The sequence below is a fragment of the Ranitomeya variabilis genome, chromosome 4 (assembly GCF_051348905.1).
Source record: "Ranitomeya variabilis isolate aRanVar5 chromosome 4, aRanVar5.hap1, whole genome shotgun sequence".
In the NCBI taxonomy this organism is placed as follows: Eukaryota; Metazoa; Chordata; class Amphibia; order Anura; family Dendrobatidae; genus Ranitomeya; species Ranitomeya variabilis.
Genome location: NC_135235.1, coordinates 615918119 through 615938365, shown reverse-complemented (window position 1 = coordinate 615938365; position 20247 = coordinate 615918119). Strand labels below are relative to the sequence as shown.

The window sequence follows — 20247 nt, the reverse complement described above, 5'->3', positions numbered from 1 at the left end:
AAGAGCTTACCCTCTACAGGAGAGAGAACCTCACTGACTATAAGAGCTTACACTTTACAGGAGAGAGAGAACCCCGCAGATCATGAGAGCTTTCACTGTACATGAGAGAGCTAGTCTGCAGATGAAAAGACAGAGGACCCTGTAGACCATAAGAGAAGAGCTTACATTCTACAAGAGAGAGAGAGGACCCTGCTGACCATAAGAGCTTACACTCTACGTGAGGGAGAGGATTGTGCTAAACATAAGAGCTTACACTCTACAGAAGAGAGAGGACCCTACTGACCATAAGAGCTTACACTCTACAAAAGAGAGAGGACCCCTCTGACCATAAGAGCGTACACTCTACAGGAGATAAAGAGGACCCCACTGCCCATAAACGCTTAGATACGGCAGGAGACAAAGAGAAAACCTCGCTGACTATAAGAGCTTACATTTTACAGGAGAGAAATAACCCTGCAGATCATGAGAGCAAACACTCTACAGGACAGAGAGAGAGGACCCTGCTAACTATACGTAACAGGTTATACTCTACAGGAGAGACAGAGGACCCCATTGACCATACACTCTACAGGAGACAGAGAACTCCGCTGACCACAAGAGTTTACTTTCTACAGGAGAGAGAGAGGACCTCAATAATCATAAGAGTTTACACTCTACAGTGTACAGTTGGGTACTCTGGCTTTCTTCCTCTTCTAATTTGGCAGTTCGTACAAGGTAAAACAGAGTACCCCTTTGCTTTCCATTTGCCAGATCACTCCAGCTATGTGTCTGTCCACCCCATTCTCTTTTATTTTTATATGGCACTAACATATTCCTCAGCGCTTTACAGTTTGCACACATTATCATCGCTGTCCCCAATGGGGCTCACAATCTAAATTCCCTATCAGTATGTCTTTGGAATAAGGGAGGAAACCGGAGTACCCGGAGGAAACCCACGCAAACACGGGGAGAACATACAAACTCCTTGGTGGAATTTGAACCCAGGACTCCAGCACTTCATCCCATCTACACCACTTTTTCCAGTTCACCTATTCACAAAACCTTTGCTTCCACATGTGTTATAGAGAATTAATAATTTCAATAATCAAAGTTTGAAATTTAAAACTTTAACCCTGGAGCCATCTTTCATTTTCTCCTCCTTTTCTTCCAATAGCCATATTTTTTTTTATGTTTCAGTTTGCTTATGATGGCTTGTTTTTTTAGGGATGAGTTGTGGTTCTGAATGACATTATTCTTATTACCATATAATGTATTGAAAAATGGGGAAATAATTATTGTGAAAAGATTAAATAATCTTAGTTCTGTAGTTGGTGTGAATCGATTCAGAAGTTCCAGTACATTGGCCACAACCTTGGTCTATGGTCCAGGACAAGAGCGGGAGAACCGCCACTCCCCTGACAAAATCTGCGGTTCTTCTTTTGATATGTGCACTAGTTTTCATAATATTTACCAAGGGGGTGTGATCTCAGATGATTCCCCTGGGGTGTGTCTTTAGAATGTTCTGCACAATTACCAAACCCCCCTTGGTCAAGACCATAAAAATTAACACTAAATAAAAAGACCCACATCTCTGGAACCGTATTGTGGAAGAACCTTTTAACCTAATCCTCTTTAATTACCTTTTTATTTTTTTAGGTTTTATTTTTTAGTCCTAGTAGAATTGAACCTGTGATCATTTTATCCATTGCATAATTGTGGGAAAGTAGGATATGCAGCAGATGCCCACACCATTTAAAACAAATTATATGCCGCTTTTAGAGATCGATATTGGCATCTAAATGCCTTACAGCTAGCTCTGATCACTTCTGTTAGGCCGGGTTCACATTAGTGTTTCTGTGCGCAGCATATGATCTGCATACATCCGCATGCGTCATGCATACATATCTTTAACATGGTGTACGCAGGGACGTGCATTTGCATGCGGATGTGTACGCACGTGTGGTTTCACGGTGTGCGGCGGTGTCCGGCAAACGCAACATGTTGCATTTTTTTGAGCTGTAAATATTGTGCAATCATGCGCATGCTGATGATTGCAGATGAGTGCGTCAAAAAACACATTACTGTCTATGGGAACGCATTAGTACGCAATGACATGCGTACGTATGCGTTCGATATGCATGCATTCTTTGGACTGCACAAGTCCAGAAAATGATGTCACCGCCTCCACCATGCGCAAAAAAACCGCAAATGCATGCCAAAAGCATTTAAACGCATGCACATGCAGCGGTTTTTTGCATCAAGTGCAAGATGATGCGGAGACGTAAGCATGCGTTTTGGCATGCGTTTGCGCATGCAGATGCTGCGCACAATGTGAACCTAGCCTTAGAGACAGGTGTAGACTGTGTTCCTTAACCCCTTTCTGCCAGCTGACGGAATAGTGCGTCAGCTGGCAGATCCCCTGCTTTAAGGTGGGCTCCGGCGGTGAGCCCACCTTAAAGCCGCGACATGTCAGCTGTTTTGTACAGCTGACATGTGCGCGCAATGAGCGCAAGCGGAATCGCGATCCGCCCGCGCCCATTAACTAGTTAAATGCCGCCATCAAGCGCTGACAGCGGCATTTAACTAGCACTCCCGGCCGCGCGGCCGTGTGCTCGCACCGCTGACCCCCGTCACATGATCGGGGGTCAGCGGTGCATTGCCATAACAACCAGAGGTCTCCTTGAGACCTCTATGGTTGTTGATGGCCGATTGCTTTGAGCGCCACCCTGTGGTCGGCGCTCAAAGTACACCTGCCTTTCTGCTACATAGAGGTGATCTGTGCTTCACCTCTATGTAGCAGAGGCGATCGTGTAGTGCATGCTTCTAGCCTCCTATGGAGGCTATTGAAGCATGCCAAAATTAAGAAAAAAAAGTGTTTAAAAATATAAAAAAATAAAAAATATATAAAAGTTCAAATCACCCCCCTTTCGCCCCAATCAAAATAAAACAATAAAAAAAAATTAATCCTACACATATTTGGTATCGCCGCGTTCAGAATCGCCCAATCTATCAATAAAAATAAAGGATTAACCTGACCGCTAAATGGCGTAGCGAGAAAAAAAATCAAACCGCCAAAATTATGTTTTTTTGGTCGCCACGACATTGCATTAAAATGCAATAACAGGCGATCAAAAGAATGTATCTACACCAAAATGGTATCATTAAAAACGCCAGCTCGGCACGCAAAAAATAAGCCCTCACCTGACCCCAGATCATGAAAACTGGAGACGCTACAGGTATCGGAAAATCGCGCAATTTTTTTTTTTTTTTTTTAGCAAATTTTGGAATTTTTTTTCACCACTTAGATAAAAAATAACCTAGACATGTTTGGTGTCTATGAACTCATAATGACCTGGAGAATCATAATGGCAGGTTAGTTTTAGCATTTGGTGAACCTAGCAAAAAAGCCAAACAAAAAACAAGTGTGAGATTGCACTTTTTTTGCAGTTTCATCACACTTGGAATTTATTTCCCGTTTTCTGTTACACGGCATGGTAAAACCAATGGTATCGTTCAAAAGTACATCTCGTCCCGCAAAAAATAATCCCTCACCTGGCCATATTGACGGAAAAATAAAAAAGTTATGGCTCTGGGAAGGAGGGGAGCGAAAAACGAAAACGAAAAAACGGAAAAAGCTCCGGGGGTGAAGGGGTTAAGGAGAAAGATCAGTTCCTGAGCCAGCTCTAAACATCCACAACTTACATGCACATATATGTCACATACTGGGAGGGGGTTAATGATCCCATATGGTGCATCAAATACGAAGTCATGGTAGAAATGTCATTGGGCAATGCATTTGGGGTGACCTAGTTGACTCCACTGTCCTTACCTACTCAAATTTATAGCATATCTAGCCAAATTCATAGCACACTGCAATAACATATCACACCGTAGTGATTCCTTTGGATCCGTCTTCTCGTCCATCCCACCCCCATCTTCTGACAGTAATTTTTGGCTGTCAATGGGGAATACGCCAACAGCAATTTGCAATCGAAACATACATGACATTTAATGAAACCTCAGGCCGGGCTTACTGGTTTCTGCTCTCCTGCTTTCAATCTGTTTTCACAGACAGACGAGCGCTCTGATTTTAGGTTTAATAACCAGGAGAAATCTGAAGTTGGCTCTCTCTTGCTTATCTTGGCTGCACTTTGCTGTGCAGTAGACAGGCGGTTGGAGCTAATTGCACTAAATGGTGAGAACATTTTTTGACCCCCACAGACCCTGATTGGTTCGATGTAATGCAACAGTACGAGCAAGGTATAAAAAAAAAAACATGAAATACTATGTCTTCTTACATTCTGGGATTTCTGCGTGAGATCAGTTTCCTGGTGCCTCCTCTGCCCTTGTATATTGCCAAGATTGCCGTTTATGTTAATTACTCAAATTGCAGAACATATATCATATTTACCTTAAATCCCTATTTAAAATGTTTCTCTCCGTTGTTCAAATTGCAAATTTGTAGCCAGGCTTCCAGTCAAGGGCATCTCACCCAGGTAATCAGAACCCTACTCTGCACTGATGAGGAGCAAAAATCCAGAAACTGTCCACAGATGGTTGCCTGGCTTGGCTGAGATCCTTAGTCATGTCTCAATGTCAAATCTCAGATTGGTCTAACATTGACTTGCAGGATAGCAATCTATCTGAAGTTGCCTGTAAGACTCCCTACACCAGTACCATCGAAGGGCTGTACTTAAACAAAGATTTAGTTTCCTATCATGGACCTGTACCTAAATGGATCTGACCAGGGCAATGATTCTTTGTAATGATTGGACGCCCATAGACCCCAAACCCCACCCTTAAGTGTGTGATGGAGTCCAATCATTGCAACCTCAACAACACCCAAAATGTAGATTGAAGGCAACAACACAAGCAAAATCATATCATTAAACTAGTAATGGCTGATTCTCCTTCCTCACCTACTTCAGTATCTCCCAAGACTGACCATGGTCCTTTTAGTAAGAGATAAGGGACTGGTCACGAACCCCTAGAAAATTCTGGGGGTCCCCAGTGATTGTACCTTGCATTTTGACATTGCTTCTCAAAATCTTTGTTCTGAAAGAGTGCCTAACAATTGGAATAACCTTCATATCAGAACAATATACTTTTTTCTTCTCTTATAAGCCACTTTGTCTCCTACTTCTGCCTCCTGAACTGACAATTTTATCTGAAAAACTGCTAAAATTCATTCTCCTGAAGACAATATGGACTGGCAGTTTAGAGGAATCAGATTACAGCTGTCTTATAGTTCCTATGGAGAGGGGAGGAGCACAGTGAGATTGTGCTGTTGCTTTCTAGTAAGTGTTTATCTCATTCCAGACCTGGATTCACAACTACACTGCTCAGTACTGCTATTTAATGTTCTCCATGTTTTTTTTCTGTTTCTGAACATGTGTTACATAGAGAGAGGAGAGCAGAAATCCCTTATATCTGTGTGTGGGAATTATCATAATAGGTAGTCTCAATCCACTAGCTCATAGATAACTGAAAATTAGAAATATAGCCTCGAGTGGGGAAAACTAGAGAAAATTCCGGAAACAACTCATATAATAGCCATACAGGTACACATTAAAGATGTGTACAGCTATATTGTACCTTTTTAGATGTGATGTAAGCGCTACTCATATGATGTATATTGCTACTAGAATGTCAGTATCTCTGTCTTCATTTGCATGGCCGCTTGCACATCTTAAATTCATGAATGGAAATTTTCAGCAGAATAATTATATTCTTCCATGATAATAAACATATTGATTTGTACATGAATATTTATTTCCTCTCGTCAAGCACAAGGTATCCATTACTTTGCCAGAACATGCCTTCAGTATAATTATCTCTTCCCTTATAAATGTCCCATCACATTCCTAAGTCTACGATAATTAAAAAAGTTGTAAAATTCTACATAAAATCAGGCTAATTAAACAGAGGAATAGGGCCATAGACATATTGTGGACAAGAAACCCAATATCCTTCCTTAGCCATGACTCATTTTCTAGATTTCCATTTTGGACATGCAAAATTACCGAGTTTTTCTGCAATTCCAGTTCATCACTTTTATTACTTTACATGGTCATACATTGGGACTTGACCTTATTTTTTCTACATAAAGGAGATATCCATCTTAGCAACTATATATTTTTTTGTCTCAATATCTGCAAAATAAAAAATGAAGCGACTTAGCACTAAGTCTCAATTAAAAATGTCCTATTGTTTTGCAACGACAGATCCTCTGCATAAGATGTGTCTCCTTGGCAACAGACAACAAACAAATCCTGTGTAGTCTGATCCTTTTGCAGAGTTGCATTATTTTTTAGTTTAGATGCTTTGGGGAAAATGCTTATTAAGGAGAACATTGCCTTCAGTATCCATTTAAGATTGTGTGATTACTATTTTTTAGAAAGGCAAGTGTACATTTGGACTGTCTCCCCCTGATTGATAAGTCATATATCCGGCAAAATTCACTCTGGGCAATTCCTTGGGCATGAGTGTTGCATATGCAGTAGATGTATTTTATCTATTTTGGGGGATTTTTTTCCGAGGATTTTCTCCAGTTTAGTCCCATATTTCAAGAACTTGTTGTTAGCTATAATAATGTAGACTGAAAAACCTGCAGAACTGGTGCATGTGTATCAAGCAATGGTAGAGATAACTGTCAATCAATCATCCTCTAAAGCACCCATGGACAATAGATAAAAGTTGGACAAAGATAGCTATTTTATCAGGAGTGACCAACCATCTTTTGTGCATAGAGACCTCCCAAATCTACTGAAGGATGTTAGATAAAATAGGGATGGACATGTTGAATTTAGGAAGTGTCTAATTCTCTCTCTCTCTCTCACAGGAGCCTCTCCTCAACACTTTAACGGATTGTAACTGATTGTAAAAAACGGAAGTGTGAAAGAGGCCTAAGAGGAATAGTTGTGTGGAATAGCTGTCGGCTGAAGGTACATGTGATTTGTGTCATTAAGAGAGATATCTATAAACCAACCAATATTCTACTGGTGATACACATTAGACTGTAGGTTGAGCCCATTGATATCTAAAGTGCCTGGGACCTTCCGCCTTCCCTCCGACAGGTGATGTCGGGAGATATAAAAATTGGATATGTCTGATTTTCAGCTACCGATCCTTTTGTTCTCATCAAGATAAGCCGCCACCAGAGCAGTCTGACAGCGGCTCTCTCATATAGAACACAGAAGCGATTAACTGAGCAGATGATCTTGTGTATGGTGGAGTTGGGATAGATTGCTGCTGGCCGAACGATGAACTATAGGCTAAAAGCTATCTATTGTGTATGGCACCCCTTAAATATATATAGATTAACAGATGTGTAAAAAAGGTGTTTTTAAAGTCCGTTTAAAATTTGTAAATTACCTTTTGACTACTTAATTTGTTTTAGCAGACTAGTAGTTCCACTCACCATATTTTCACACCCCGTTGGCGTGATTACAAGATTTGCAAGAGCCAACATCATCTCTGGCCCTCTGCAAATTTTGCACATACGCATGAATCATAGAATGATAAAGTTGGAAGGGACCTCCTGGGTCATGTGGTCCAACCCCCTGCTCAAAGCACGTCATTGTGCATATGAAGTCGGGGGTACGCTTCCCAGCTTCAGGGGCGCAGTACGCATCTCCGGAAGCAAAGAAGAAGCCTGACGTCAGATGAACAGAGCCTCCAGAGATGTCTTTTGGCGAATCTGCGACTGATCTTCAGCTCCTCCTTTGACGTCAGTCATTTTCATTGTTTCTGGACATGCATGGTACACCACTGAAGCTGGGAAGCGTACACCCGACTTCAGAGGTGCAATGAAATGTAAGAAAGAAATATTGTATTTTACAGCATATAAGACGACTGGGCATATAAGACGACCCCAAACTTTTCCAGTTAAAATATAAAATCTTCTCAAAAGTTGGAGGTTGGCTTATACGCCGGGTGTCATCTTATAGGGCGGATGTGGAGCAATCTGCGGTCACCGCATATGGTGGGGGGAGCAGTCCCAATGACAAGGTGAGGGGGTTCCTCACCGGGAAGGTGTAAGTGAAGCAAACTGCAGGCGTTTGGGACGCCCAGGGTATGGAAAAAGAGATAGAGAGTGGCGCTGTGCCCAGAAAAACATACCTTTTTCACCTGTCTGGCCAGCCCTTGTATCCTATTACCTCCTTATCTGCCTCTCAGATCTCGCTCCCGAGGACTGCAGTGAAGCCGCGTAGGCACGCATGTGTGAGATCTGGGACTGCTCCCCCCACCATATGTGGCAACCGTAGATTGCTCCGCACCTGCCCTATAAGACGACACCCAGTGTATAAGATGACCCCTGACTTTTGAGAAGATTTTCAGGGGCTAAAAAGTCGTCTTATATGCCGGAAAATACGGTAGATTTGCAGAGAACCGTTGATGATGCCGGCTCTTGCAAATTATGTTATCATATCCACATGACCGTGATAACAAGGTGAGCGGGATGACTAATCTGGGGAAACAAATGCCCCATCAACTAGTCAAAAGGTGATTTGTGTGATATCTGTATCAGAGCCAGCTCTTCCTGCATATGCTTCATTTGCACTCTCATTGCAGATGATGAGGGGCGACAGTTCTAGTTTTATTTTCTCTGGGACTTGTAGTCCCATCCATATTGGGAGACATAGAATTAACTGCTAGGGGGTTTGGGTGGGGCTACAAGCTATTTAAGATCCTGATATCCTGCTGTCCACTGCCAGTTATAATCTACCCTGCTTATGCATAAACTGTGCCTTGCTATTCTCTTATTGCAGGGCCGGCGTCATAACCTAGTGCACCCGGGCAAGTGCCGGGGCCCTGAGCAAGAGGGGATCCCACTCGCAGTCGGGGACACGGCACGCTATGACGCTTATTAGTTGGGGTGGTCTTTGCCAGCGCGGGCGCTGCCACCAGGTCCCTCAGTTCTGTTTTAAACTGTTTCAAATACTTACCACTCCCTGCTGCCTCACAGCTCCGGTCTCTTCTGCATCTTCTGACTCTCTGATGTCTCAGAGTCAGGACAGAGGGCACGATGACGTCACTACAGTGAGCTCTGTGAGCAGAGCAGTGCAGAGAGTAAGAAGATGCTGGGGAGAGTGGAGCTGCATCCAGCAAGGAGCGAGGAGAGGTGAGTATTTGATTATTTATATGGGGCCCATACTGTGTGGAGCATTATATGGGGCTCATTATACTGTATGGAGCAAGATATGGGGTCCATTATACTGTATGAAGCATTATGTGGGGTCCTTTATTCTGTATAGAGAATTATATGAGGCCCATTATTCTGTATGGGGGATTAAATGGGGCCCATTTTGTCTGGTGCATTATATGAGGCCCATTATTCTGTATGGAGCATTATACGGGGCCCATTATTCTGCATGGAACAATATATGGGGTCAATTTTTCTGTATGGAGCATTATAAGGGGTCTACTATTCTGTATGGAGCATAATAAGGGGTCCATTATTTTGTATGGAGCATTATATGGGGCCCATTATTCTATATGGAGCATTAAATGGGGCCCATTTTGTATGGTGCATTATATGAGGCCCATTATTCTGTATGGAGCATTATATGGGGCCCATTATTCTGCATGGAGCAATATATAGGGTCAATTTTTCTGTATGGAGCATTATAAGGGGTCCATTATTCTGTATGAAGCATTATATGGAGTCCTTTATTCTGTATAGAGCATTATATGAGGCCCATTATTCTGTATGGAGCATTATGTTGGGACTATTTTGTATGGAGAATTATATGGGGCCCATTAATCTGTATGGAGCAATATAGGGGTCAATTATTTTGTATGGAGTATTATAAGGGGGCCGTTATTCTGTAAGAAGCATTATATGGGGCCCATTCTGTATGGAGTATTCTATGTGTCCCATTATACTGTATGGAGCATTATATGGGGCCCATTATACTGTATAGGGCTCATTATACTGTATGGAGCAATATATGGGGCCCATAATACTGAATGGAGCAATATATGAGGTCCATTATACTGTAAGGAGAAATATATGGGGCCCATTATACTGTATGGAAGAATATGTGGTGCTCATAATACTGTATGGAAGACTATGTGATCACACAATACTGTATGGAGGACAATGTAGTGCCCTTAATACTGAATGGAGGACTATACTGTCCGGTCTAGAACAAAAAGTAATCAGTCACTCTAACTAAAGACTTTTGAATCCCCCCCCAGAGCATGCACTGTGCGCTGTCAGGATTCGCCAGTTTCTGACCTATTGAAGAATGTACAATAGATATCACTCATGTAATGTAAGAAGTAAGTGAAATCTTTGGCATTGTACTATCCCTATATTTCTCTGCCGTATCTGTGCATCATGATTCATCGTATGTGTTAAAGGGGCCCACTGAGACTCTTTCGCCTACAAAAATCTGGAGCCGGCCATGTTCCAGTTTACAGTCCTGACTTTTGACCTCGGCTTGCATTTGACTATTCTCATTCCTTGCAATTTTGTCCCTATACCGATCTCCTGATTCTGACCCGACTATCTGTCTCATCTATTGCCTCTAGTTCGCTCCTCCGGATAGCAGCAATCCAGGGGACCCCATTTTAAGTCCAGATACCTGTACAGGAGTTAGAGTGAAGGCTGGTGTTCCTATGGACTCTTCTAGACAGAGTGGTTTGCATCAAGTCTGCCCGAGGTAGCCCTTTTGAGCCGGCGGCCTCTGACATATTTTTACACATCTGTTTATGTGTCATCATCCAGTATAAAGGGCTTGTTAGTCAGGGTATTTATGAATGAATATAGGAATGCTGGTGGTTTGGAGGGCATGGGTTACCTGTCAGGTTCCATGTAAGCAGGCCATGCACATATTTGTCCACAGATCATTCGCTGGTGTTAATGTTATGTGTATGATCACCACTTGCAAAAGATTATCAGCCAGTCTTACCAAATTTAGCAACATCGTTCTGCAGATGAAAATTGAATTATAAAGCAGATCCAGAATGGGGCCAAGTGGGGGACCCAGTTTGGGTACAATGATACAGAATCTGTTGGCACTACAGAATCAAAAAGAATAAAACCTGAACATTGTTATAATTTGGCCCCAAGGTGATAAATGTGCAGACGGCAGGAAGTAAGAGTCACACGATTGGCAGTCAGGGACCGAATTGCAACAGACCCAAGTGAGTGGGTGCTGTGCAATGTCTGTGGCCACTTGACCTGCGCTCAGATTACCTAAGGGAAGTAAACAGAGTCTCCTTTTTAAGGATAAGAGCTGAATGTTTGTCTCTGTGGTGTAGAGTGCTAATCCACCCCCTTGGGACAATCATATCTATCCAGGTGATGTGCAGAGGGGGGTTGTGGGCGAATTCTTTCTCGAGAAGATGGTGTGATGCCAGTGGGATTCATGAAGATAGTCACGTACAGAATAGTCTTTGTGCCAAGATGAATTTCACGTATAATTTGTGCCCTTGATTCTCTAAATACAAAACCTCACACATGATCATTTAATGCTTATCTATAAAAATATGTGATTTGTATCTGAATACCAAATCATGAAACTCCAGTGACCCAATGCAAAATCTGTAACAAGGACCACCATTTACCTTACCCAGAGGTGTAGCTATATCATAACAAACATTGAGTTTAGCACCCCCCCATCTGTAACTTTCTGCCTTCCCATGCTGGGCCAGGCAGCCACAGCATCGACTCCATAAAATTCCACTCAACATGACAATTGCACACGTTGAGTATTTGCTGAGTTTTTTTACCTTAGTGTTTGTAAGGCTAAGTACACCCTTGCATTTGGCTGGTCTGTGTATGGCTGCGTACATCCTCTGCTAAGCTCCGCATATGCTCCCCGTACTTCTGCATGCATCCTGCGTCATCCTGCGTACCTATCTTTAACATTGGGTACACAGGGACATGCGTTCTATGCAGATGCGTCCGCATGCGGTGTTTTGATGTGCCCACCGGCTGCACGGGAATACAACTTTTTGCGTTCCCATGCGGTCGGCAGGCACGTCAAAACAATCATAGAATGTTAGAGTTGGAAGGGACCTCCTGGTTCATAATGTCCAACCCCCTGTTCAATGCGGGATTCACTAAATCATCCCAGACAGGTGTCTGTCCAGCCTCTGTTTAAAGACTTCCATTGAAGGAGAACTCACCACCACTCGTGGGAGCCTGTTCCACTCATTGATCACCCTCACTGTCAAAAAATATCTAATCTGTGTCTCCTCCCATTCAGTTTCATCCCATTACTTCTAGTCTTTCCTTGTGCGAATGAGAATAAGGGTACCGTCACACAGTGAAATTTTCATCGCTACGACGGTACGATTCGTGACGTTCTAGCGATATCGTTACGATATAGCTGTGTCTGACACGCAGCAGTGATCAGGGACCCTGCTGAGAATCGTACGTCGTAGCAGATCGTTTGGAACTTTCTTTCGTCGCTTGATCACCCGCTGACATCGCTGGATCGTTGTGTGTGACAGCGATCCAGCGATGTGTTCGCTTGTAACCAGGGTAAACATCGGGTAACTAAGCGCAGGGCCGCGCTTAGTAACCCGATGTTTACCCTGGTTACCAGCGTAAAAGTAAAAAAAACAAACAGTACATACTCACATTCCGGTGTCTGTCCCCCGGCGTCTCAGCTTCTCTGCACTGTGAGCGCCTGCTGGCCGGAAAGCACAGCGGTGACGTCACCGCTCTGCTTTCCGGCTATGGTGCTTACACAGTGCAGAGAAGCAGAACGCCGGGGGACAGACACCGGAATGTAAGCATGTACTGTTTGGTTTTTTTACGTTTACGCTGGTAACCAGGGTAAACATCGGGTTACTAAGCGCGGCCCTGCGCTTAGTAACCCGATGTTTACCCTGGTTACCCGGGGCCTTCGGCATCGCTCCAGCGCCGTGATTGCAAAGTGTGACCGCAGTCTACAACGCTGGAGCGATAATCATACGACGCTGCGACTTCACGGATCGTGCCGTCGTAGCGATGAAAATGGCACTGTGTGACGGTACCCTTAGGATGATAACTCTACAATGTGACAGCCCTTCAGATATTTGAAGACCGCTATTAAGTCTCCTCTCAGTCTTTTTTTTTTGCAAGCTAAATATTCCTAAATCCTCTAATCATTATTCATAGGACATTGTTTGCAGACTGATCACCATTATCATGTCAGGACCATAGGACATTGTTTTCAGACTGATCACCATTATCATGTCATGACCAACGTCATGTCATGCTTAATGCAACAATGTCACAAGGTTTTCTGGTGGCGGACGAGGAAGTTCGCGGAGTTCCAAAGTGGATGCTGGACCAGAGTACTATGAATCTTTTTGCTCATCTCTACCTTCAATGGCCTCACAGCCTTTATCAAACCTACTGCTAAAAAAATATATTTGCTAGGTAATCTCATCAGTTTTGAGGCAAAGCTCAATGTCAAAGGAGTTTTCCAGGATTATAAAAACTTGGCTTAAAAAAAACAGTGCCTCCCTTCTCTACAGGTTGTGTCTGGTACTGTATTAAATGTAATGGAGCAGAGCAGCCGTACCACACACAATCTATAAACAGGGGTGATGCTGCATAAGCAAGAAGGCAGCCATTAGTTTATAATCCTGGAAAACCCCTAATCTCATAACATTTTTTTAATCATGCAATTGCAGATTAGCTCCCCTCTATGGAAAGATAACGTTTACTAGTGCAATGTGACTAGGGATAGTAGCCAAGCCTGAAGCTTATCTGCCGGCAGCTGTTTCGGGGTGCTTGCCCCTCATCAGTGTAGAGCTTGGCTTGTCTAGTTGAAAATGATGCCCTTGATGCTGGTTTAGGATGGAATTAGATAGCTATGTTTCCGTCAGGAGAGGTAAAAAAAAAGCAGATTAGCTCCGTCGTTAATGATACTTATTGGAGTTTGCTACCTTGGAAGTCAATTAATAAAATATATTACATTTGTCAGGTATATAATATAATTTACATGGTGCATGTTTGACCTAGAAAATTCTTATTGATGCAATTTTATATTTTATTGACTATCTTGTCTACTGCAGCAGTTTTAGACTAATCATTTTATGACCTCTTTACATATTTTATAGATGTTTCATGCCAGACTGCAGGTAGTTACTCTGTAAGTCAATAATGGACATTTTATTACAATACCATTTTGCCAATATACTTTACATTTCAGAGTTTGACCTCTAAGATAATTAATCAATTAATCAATGCAATTTATAATATTGTCCTGCCTATCTTGCCTACTACAATACCTTAGACCTTTGAACCAAACATTATGACCCCAGTGTAAACTTTTGGCTATTTTATGCCAGACTTTGCATTCATTTTCTTACTGAAATGATTGGGAAATTCTAGAGAATTAGTTTATGTTCGTAAATTCTAGGAACTTGTTAGGCTTACTAGGTAAGGTTGATTCTCAAAGCCCAAGGTCAGGGTGGGCACACGGGCCACAGCCATCGATGCAACAGACAGCTGAGGCATGCAGGAAACAGATAGCAGACGTCCTGGAAGATCACAGACAGACAGGAGTTCTGAAACATGTAAGTTATTATTATTATACATTTTTAGAGCGCCATTTATTCCATGGTGCTTTACATGTGAATACAGGGCAAATATAAACAAATACGTTAAACATGAGCAAAAAACAAGGCACACGGGTACATAAGGAGAGAGGACCCTGTCCGCGAGGGCTCACAGTCTGCAGGGGATGGGTGATGCTTCACTAGAAGAGGGTAGGGCAGGTTGTGCTGCGGTTCAGCAGGTTCAGGATCACTGCAAGCTGTAGGCTTGTCGGAAGAGGTGAGTCTTCAGGTTCTTTTTGAAGGTTTCTATGGTAGGCGAGAGTCTGATGTGTTGGGGTACAGAGTTCCAGAGTATGGAGAAAGCACAGGAGAAGTCTTGGATGCGGTTGTGGGAAGAAGAGATGAGAGGGGAGTAGAGAAGGAGGTCTTTAGAGGATCGGAGGTTGCGTGTAGGTAGGTACCGAGAGACCATGTCACAGATGTATGGAGGAGATAGGTTGTGGATGGCTTTGTATATCATTGTGAGGGTTTTGAACTGGAGTCTCTAGGCGATAGGAAGCCAGTGAAGGGCTTGGCATGTAGTAAACTGCACACAGGTAGCAGAGGTCCTGGAACACTGGGAACAGGTAGCAGAGGTCCTGAAAGCCACATGCAGACAGGAGACATCTTGGAAATCTCAGGCAGACACATAACAGTGGTCCTTGTAGACAGGGAACAGGTAGCAGAGGTCCTGAAACCCATTGGTAGACAGGAGACAACTTGGAAGCCTTAGACAGACATGCAGTAGAGGTGCTGGAAGATGTGGAACAGGTAGCAGAGGTCCTGGAAGCCACAGGCAGACAGGAGACATCATGAAAGTTGCAAGTGGACATGTAGCAGAGGTCCCGTAAACCCAGGAACAGATAACAGAGGGCCTTGAAGACTGGGAACAGGTAGCAGGCCGAACTATGGCGCAACTAGAAGGTCTGAGCAACAAGACACAGGTATGTGTCTTGGTAGACAGTGTATTCTATTCTATAGTCCCAGGCAGATGATCACATTGGATCTCGCTGGGCCATCTGCAAAGACACACCACAGAGTTTGGATAGCCAAGAGAGGCAGATAGCAGAATAACATTTGCACAACAGGAGGATGGAGGATAGTTCACTGTACATGCTGTACACTTTAAACTAATATACATGCGTGGGTTCACTTTGGGGTCAACAATGATGGCTCTATGCCCAAATGATCTGATTTGGAAGTCTCCAGTTATCTGCAGCACAGATGTGATCTTGCTTACCTTACACACTTGGTTACTGCTCTATGCCATTAGTGTCAACTTGCTATAGCTATGCTCACCATAAGGTGACGTGGATTGAACTCACATGCAAACCAGTATGACCTGTCCCCATTTAGCAAATTGGAGACACGAGTTTGATTTGGGGCCAATAAAGGCTTTCACTCCAGCTTTGAGCTCCACGCATGACCTAGCAAAGTAAAAGTTTGGCACCAATCTGCAGTAATATAGTAACTTGAGAATCTGACGGTGTGAGGATGAATATGTCTGCAAGTCTTCAGGACGATAACAGCATCATTGGATGAGGATCATTGCATTTTTTCAATGCTTTATCAGAATTTCTTATTCAATGGAAACTGGGATCATTGGTATACAAAATAAAAGCTGGCACTCGTCACCAATTCAAGCCTATATTTTTTTTAACAAAAGTGGGGTACAAGAATAAAATTCTCTGTCTCTCACTCAAACACTAGGACCAATTTAATAGAAAAATAATTTTCCTATTGGGATATTTAGTAAGAGACTGAAGACTCAAATGAAAGTCATACAGAAGATCTCCAAACTCAACTTTCCCTTGGTTAGATTTGAATTTTGCCTCCAGTGACACAATGAACCGTCATGTGGTCACTTTCTTCTGTACCTCCGTAGTTATAATTTGTATACATTTTTAAGGGTTTTTCACATTTCATCATTCTTTAATCCCATCTAAGATGTTCGTTGGAAGTATTCCCCAATGTGTGCCTCTGAAGAAAGCATACAAGTACAGCAGGGGCAACATTACTGGCACTACAGTAATTAGCATAGAGTGTCTACACTATTTGTGCCCCTTAGATAATATGCTATACAAATAGCGTAGGGTTAAAGGATTACTCCAATATTTGCAAGTTGTCATCTTTTTGCTAATGGTAGTCATTCAAATCAGGGTCTGTAGAGCCTTGTTCCCTGGATTGGAGGAGGTTCAGTGGGTGGGATCCACATCAATTGGCCAGTTGTCAGCAAGCCGCAAGATATGTGAAACCTTAAAATTTTCCACAACCCCTAAAAAGAATATTTAGCTTGTAAGCAGAATTACCCTAATTTCCATTACTGACTTACGCTCATCTTGGACCCCAAATCAATTATGTCACAATTAGAGATGAGCAATTAAATTTGAGTGGAATTGAATTCTACTTCAATTTAACAAAAATCCACCTTTACCAAAAATGTTGATTGTTTTGTAACTTGCTTCAGCTCAGATTTGGCAAATGGCGGGTGCTGACCTTCATTATTTTAAACCAGTGTTCCCCAAGTTTGGTCCTCAAGAGCCACCAATGGGTCATGTTTTCAGGATTTCCTTAGTGTTGCCCAGCTGAGAATTCCATTATCTAGACAGGCAACAATTCCATCACCTGGGCCATACTAAGGAGATCCTGAAAACACGACCTGTTGGTTGCTCTTGAGGACTGGAGTTGGGGAACACTGTTTTAAACCATAAATTGCCATCAAAAGGTCAAAATTCTTGTTGTTACCTTATTGCTCACATCTGTAGCCTGTCCACTACTCACCACCACCCATTCATTCTTCACTGCATCTTCTCATCGCCACTTGCGTTGGAAGGTCACAATGCACGTTGTGATGTCATGATGCTGTGAGGTTCTGCACTCCTGCTCAGAACCTTACAGGGCTCATGAGAGATGGATGTCTGGCACGGCGTGTGAGACCTGGGAATTCCAGTATGAGCATCAGGGTATCAGAGGATTGGCTATGGTGGCAGTGAGTAGTTGAGGGGTCTGAGAGATGAGCGGTAAGGTGATTATAAGGATTTTTTGCATATTATGTTTATTATGCTCTGGAGTCTATAAGGGACATTAAAATTACAGACAATAACTTCTACTTTAATCAGATTTCCTGGGAAAAACATGAGAACATATAAATTTGAATTTTGCTTGATCTGCTTATCGCTAGTCACAATCCACAAAGCAACGCAATGTAAAGATGGAAGAAAGTAACATCTATCTCTGACAATTTTTGACAATTTTTCTCTTGTGTCTAATCTAATGTACTCACTAAATCGTTGCTTAGCATCCCAGGATGCTCTGCAGTTTATACTTGGCTATTGGCTTTTATCAAGAGGTGGCATTAGGATAAAATAAAGATCAAAGAAAAGTTTGAGATAAAATGAAACCAAAAAATACATTTATCCCTATAGACTTATAATATCTGAGTGGATGCTTTCCTTGGTACATGTGCCAGAACATAATATATTACCAATCAATAGTGTTGAGCGATACTTTCCGATATCGGAAAGTATCGGAATCGGAAAGTATCGGCCGATACCGTCACAGTATCGGAATCCAATCCGATACCGATACCCGATCCCAATGCAAGTCAATGGGACGAAAATATCGGAATTAAAATAAACCCTTTATACACTTGTAGGTTCATTCTACATGAAGGAAAACAACTAAGAATAATGTAGGATGTATTGGGGGACGTGGCGGAGACATTAAAGGCACAGAGGTTTAGCCCAATCTAATAGAATAGCAGGATTTTTTTTTTTTTTTTATGACGTTCGGCGTTAGAAAGAATTTGACTATGTTATTTTTTTTTTTTATGTCAGATATTGATGTTTCACTACTTCCACGCCCTTCACCTTCTTTTTTACTTCTCCCACGCTTTCTTCTTCATTATCCTCATCATCAGCTTCTTTGACATCAACTTCTTCACCTTCTTCATCTTCTTCTTCATCTTCTACCTATTATTTTTTGGGTTACATTGTTCATATTCTTTTTATTTTACTATTATCTTCATCATATTCTACTTCTTCATCATATTCTTATTTGTGACAGGCATTCCCGTAGTTGTTATCTATAAAAGTTTGAAGATTACACCTTCCGTTCTGCCTGTCACAAAACAGTTACATTTGTCCGCGTTCAGTTTGGCCTGCAGCATCAGGCTTTATCCAGGGGCACCACGAGGAGGAACGGACTCACCCCCATACACTGCTTAGTCTTCTTCTGCTTATAATTTACATAATATTTTTTGCTCTGATATTTTGTGTTATGCTTAATGTCCTTCTGCTCTTTGTTCTGCAGCCTCTTGTTCTTCTGCTTCTCGGTCTTCCAGGTCGTCGTCGTCTCCAGGGTCGTCGTCTCCGGGGTCGTCGTCATCGGGGTCGTCTCCGGGGTCGTCGTCATCGGGGTGGTCTTCAGGGTCATCGTCTCCAGGGTCGTCGTCATCACGGTGGTTGTCGTCTCTGGTGTCGTCGTCATCTTAGGGGTGGTCTTCCGGGTCATCGTGTTTAGTCTCTTGAACTTGGAAATGCAGCAGAAGGTACAAGAAGGCTGAGAGAATGCCGAGAACCAGCTGATGGAACTGGAGCTCAGATGGCTACCCGAAGGTCCAAGAGCCAATGGAACGACCGAGGACCAGCTGACGTTACTGGAACCCGGTTACTAAGCAGGAGGTACCCGTGCTGAAAGCACTACCAAGGACCACCTGACGTTGGTGGAACTCAGATACCCAGAGGGAGGCACCTAAGCCAAAGGCTCTGCCCGGAACCAGCTGACGGTACTGGAACCAGGATGGGGAGCAGAAGGTACAAGAGCAAAAGACACTGCCGAGAACCAGCTGACGGTGCTGGAACCCGGATGGGTAGCCGAAGGTCCAAGAGCCAATGGAACTACCGAGGACCAGCTGACGTTACTGGAACCCGGTTACTAAGCAGGAGGTACCCGTGCCTGAAAGCACTACCAAGGACCACCTGACGTTGGTGGAACTCGGATACCAAAGGGAGGCACCTAAGCCAAAGGCTCTGCCCGGAACCAGCTGACGGTACTGGAACCAGGATGGGGAGCAGAAGGTACAAGAGCAAGTGTCTGCGTGGCTTTTGCAGGACACGATGCCGGCTGCACAGCAGGGGAACAGCTGGCGGTGCTGAACCCCACTGACACATTGGCTGGTGTTTTTCTCTGTGCAGCTAGCACATCTGGGCCCCAACTGGCGGTGTGTTAGAGCCCAGGGACAGCAGGAGAAGGAGGAGGAGCAGGAGCAGGGGGAGGGGAGTGTAGGCCGAAGCCTGCACTGGCGGCAGCTTTGGGTGTGTTGTGTCTGCGTGGCGGTCGCAGGACACGTTGCCGGCTACACAGCAGGGGAACAGCTGGCGGTGCTGGACCCCACTGACACATTGGCGAGGTGTTTGGCTCTGTGCAGCCAGCACTTCCGGACAGCAACGAGCGGTGTTGTAGCCCGGGCTCTGCAGGGGGAGCAGAGTGTAGGCCGAAGCCTACTTGAACCAATTTCAAAGGTAACCTTTAACCCCCCCTCAGGGGTTACAAAGTAGAAGAGCCACAGCTTATGCAGCAGTAGTGCTGCGCAAGTCAAAGGTTGCTCTTGTAATTTTTCTCCTTGCACACGCTGAATGGAACACGTATAACATTTAGCCCTTTATACAGTCAAACTGTGTAATGGAGGCGAGAGTTCCCTTTGTAATGAGACGCAGC

The 20247-nt window shown here is 43.4% G+C and overlaps 1 long non-coding RNA gene across 2 annotated transcripts in view; it reads right to left on the bottom strand.

Moving 5' to 3' along the window:
• Positions 1 to 17326, bottom strand: part of LOC143769253 (uncharacterized) — a 125320-nt gene extending 107994 nt beyond the window's left edge. For both annotated transcript variants that reach the window (XR_013214302.1, XR_013214303.1), the window contains exons 1-2: positions 17275 to 17326; positions 14369 to 14499 (exon numbers count right to left, since the gene is read on the bottom strand). This is a non-coding gene — a long non-coding RNA (uncharacterized LOC143769253). The remainder of the gene's footprint in view (positions 1 to 14368; positions 14500 to 17274) is intronic.
• Positions 17327 to 20247: the final 2921 nt, after the last annotated feature.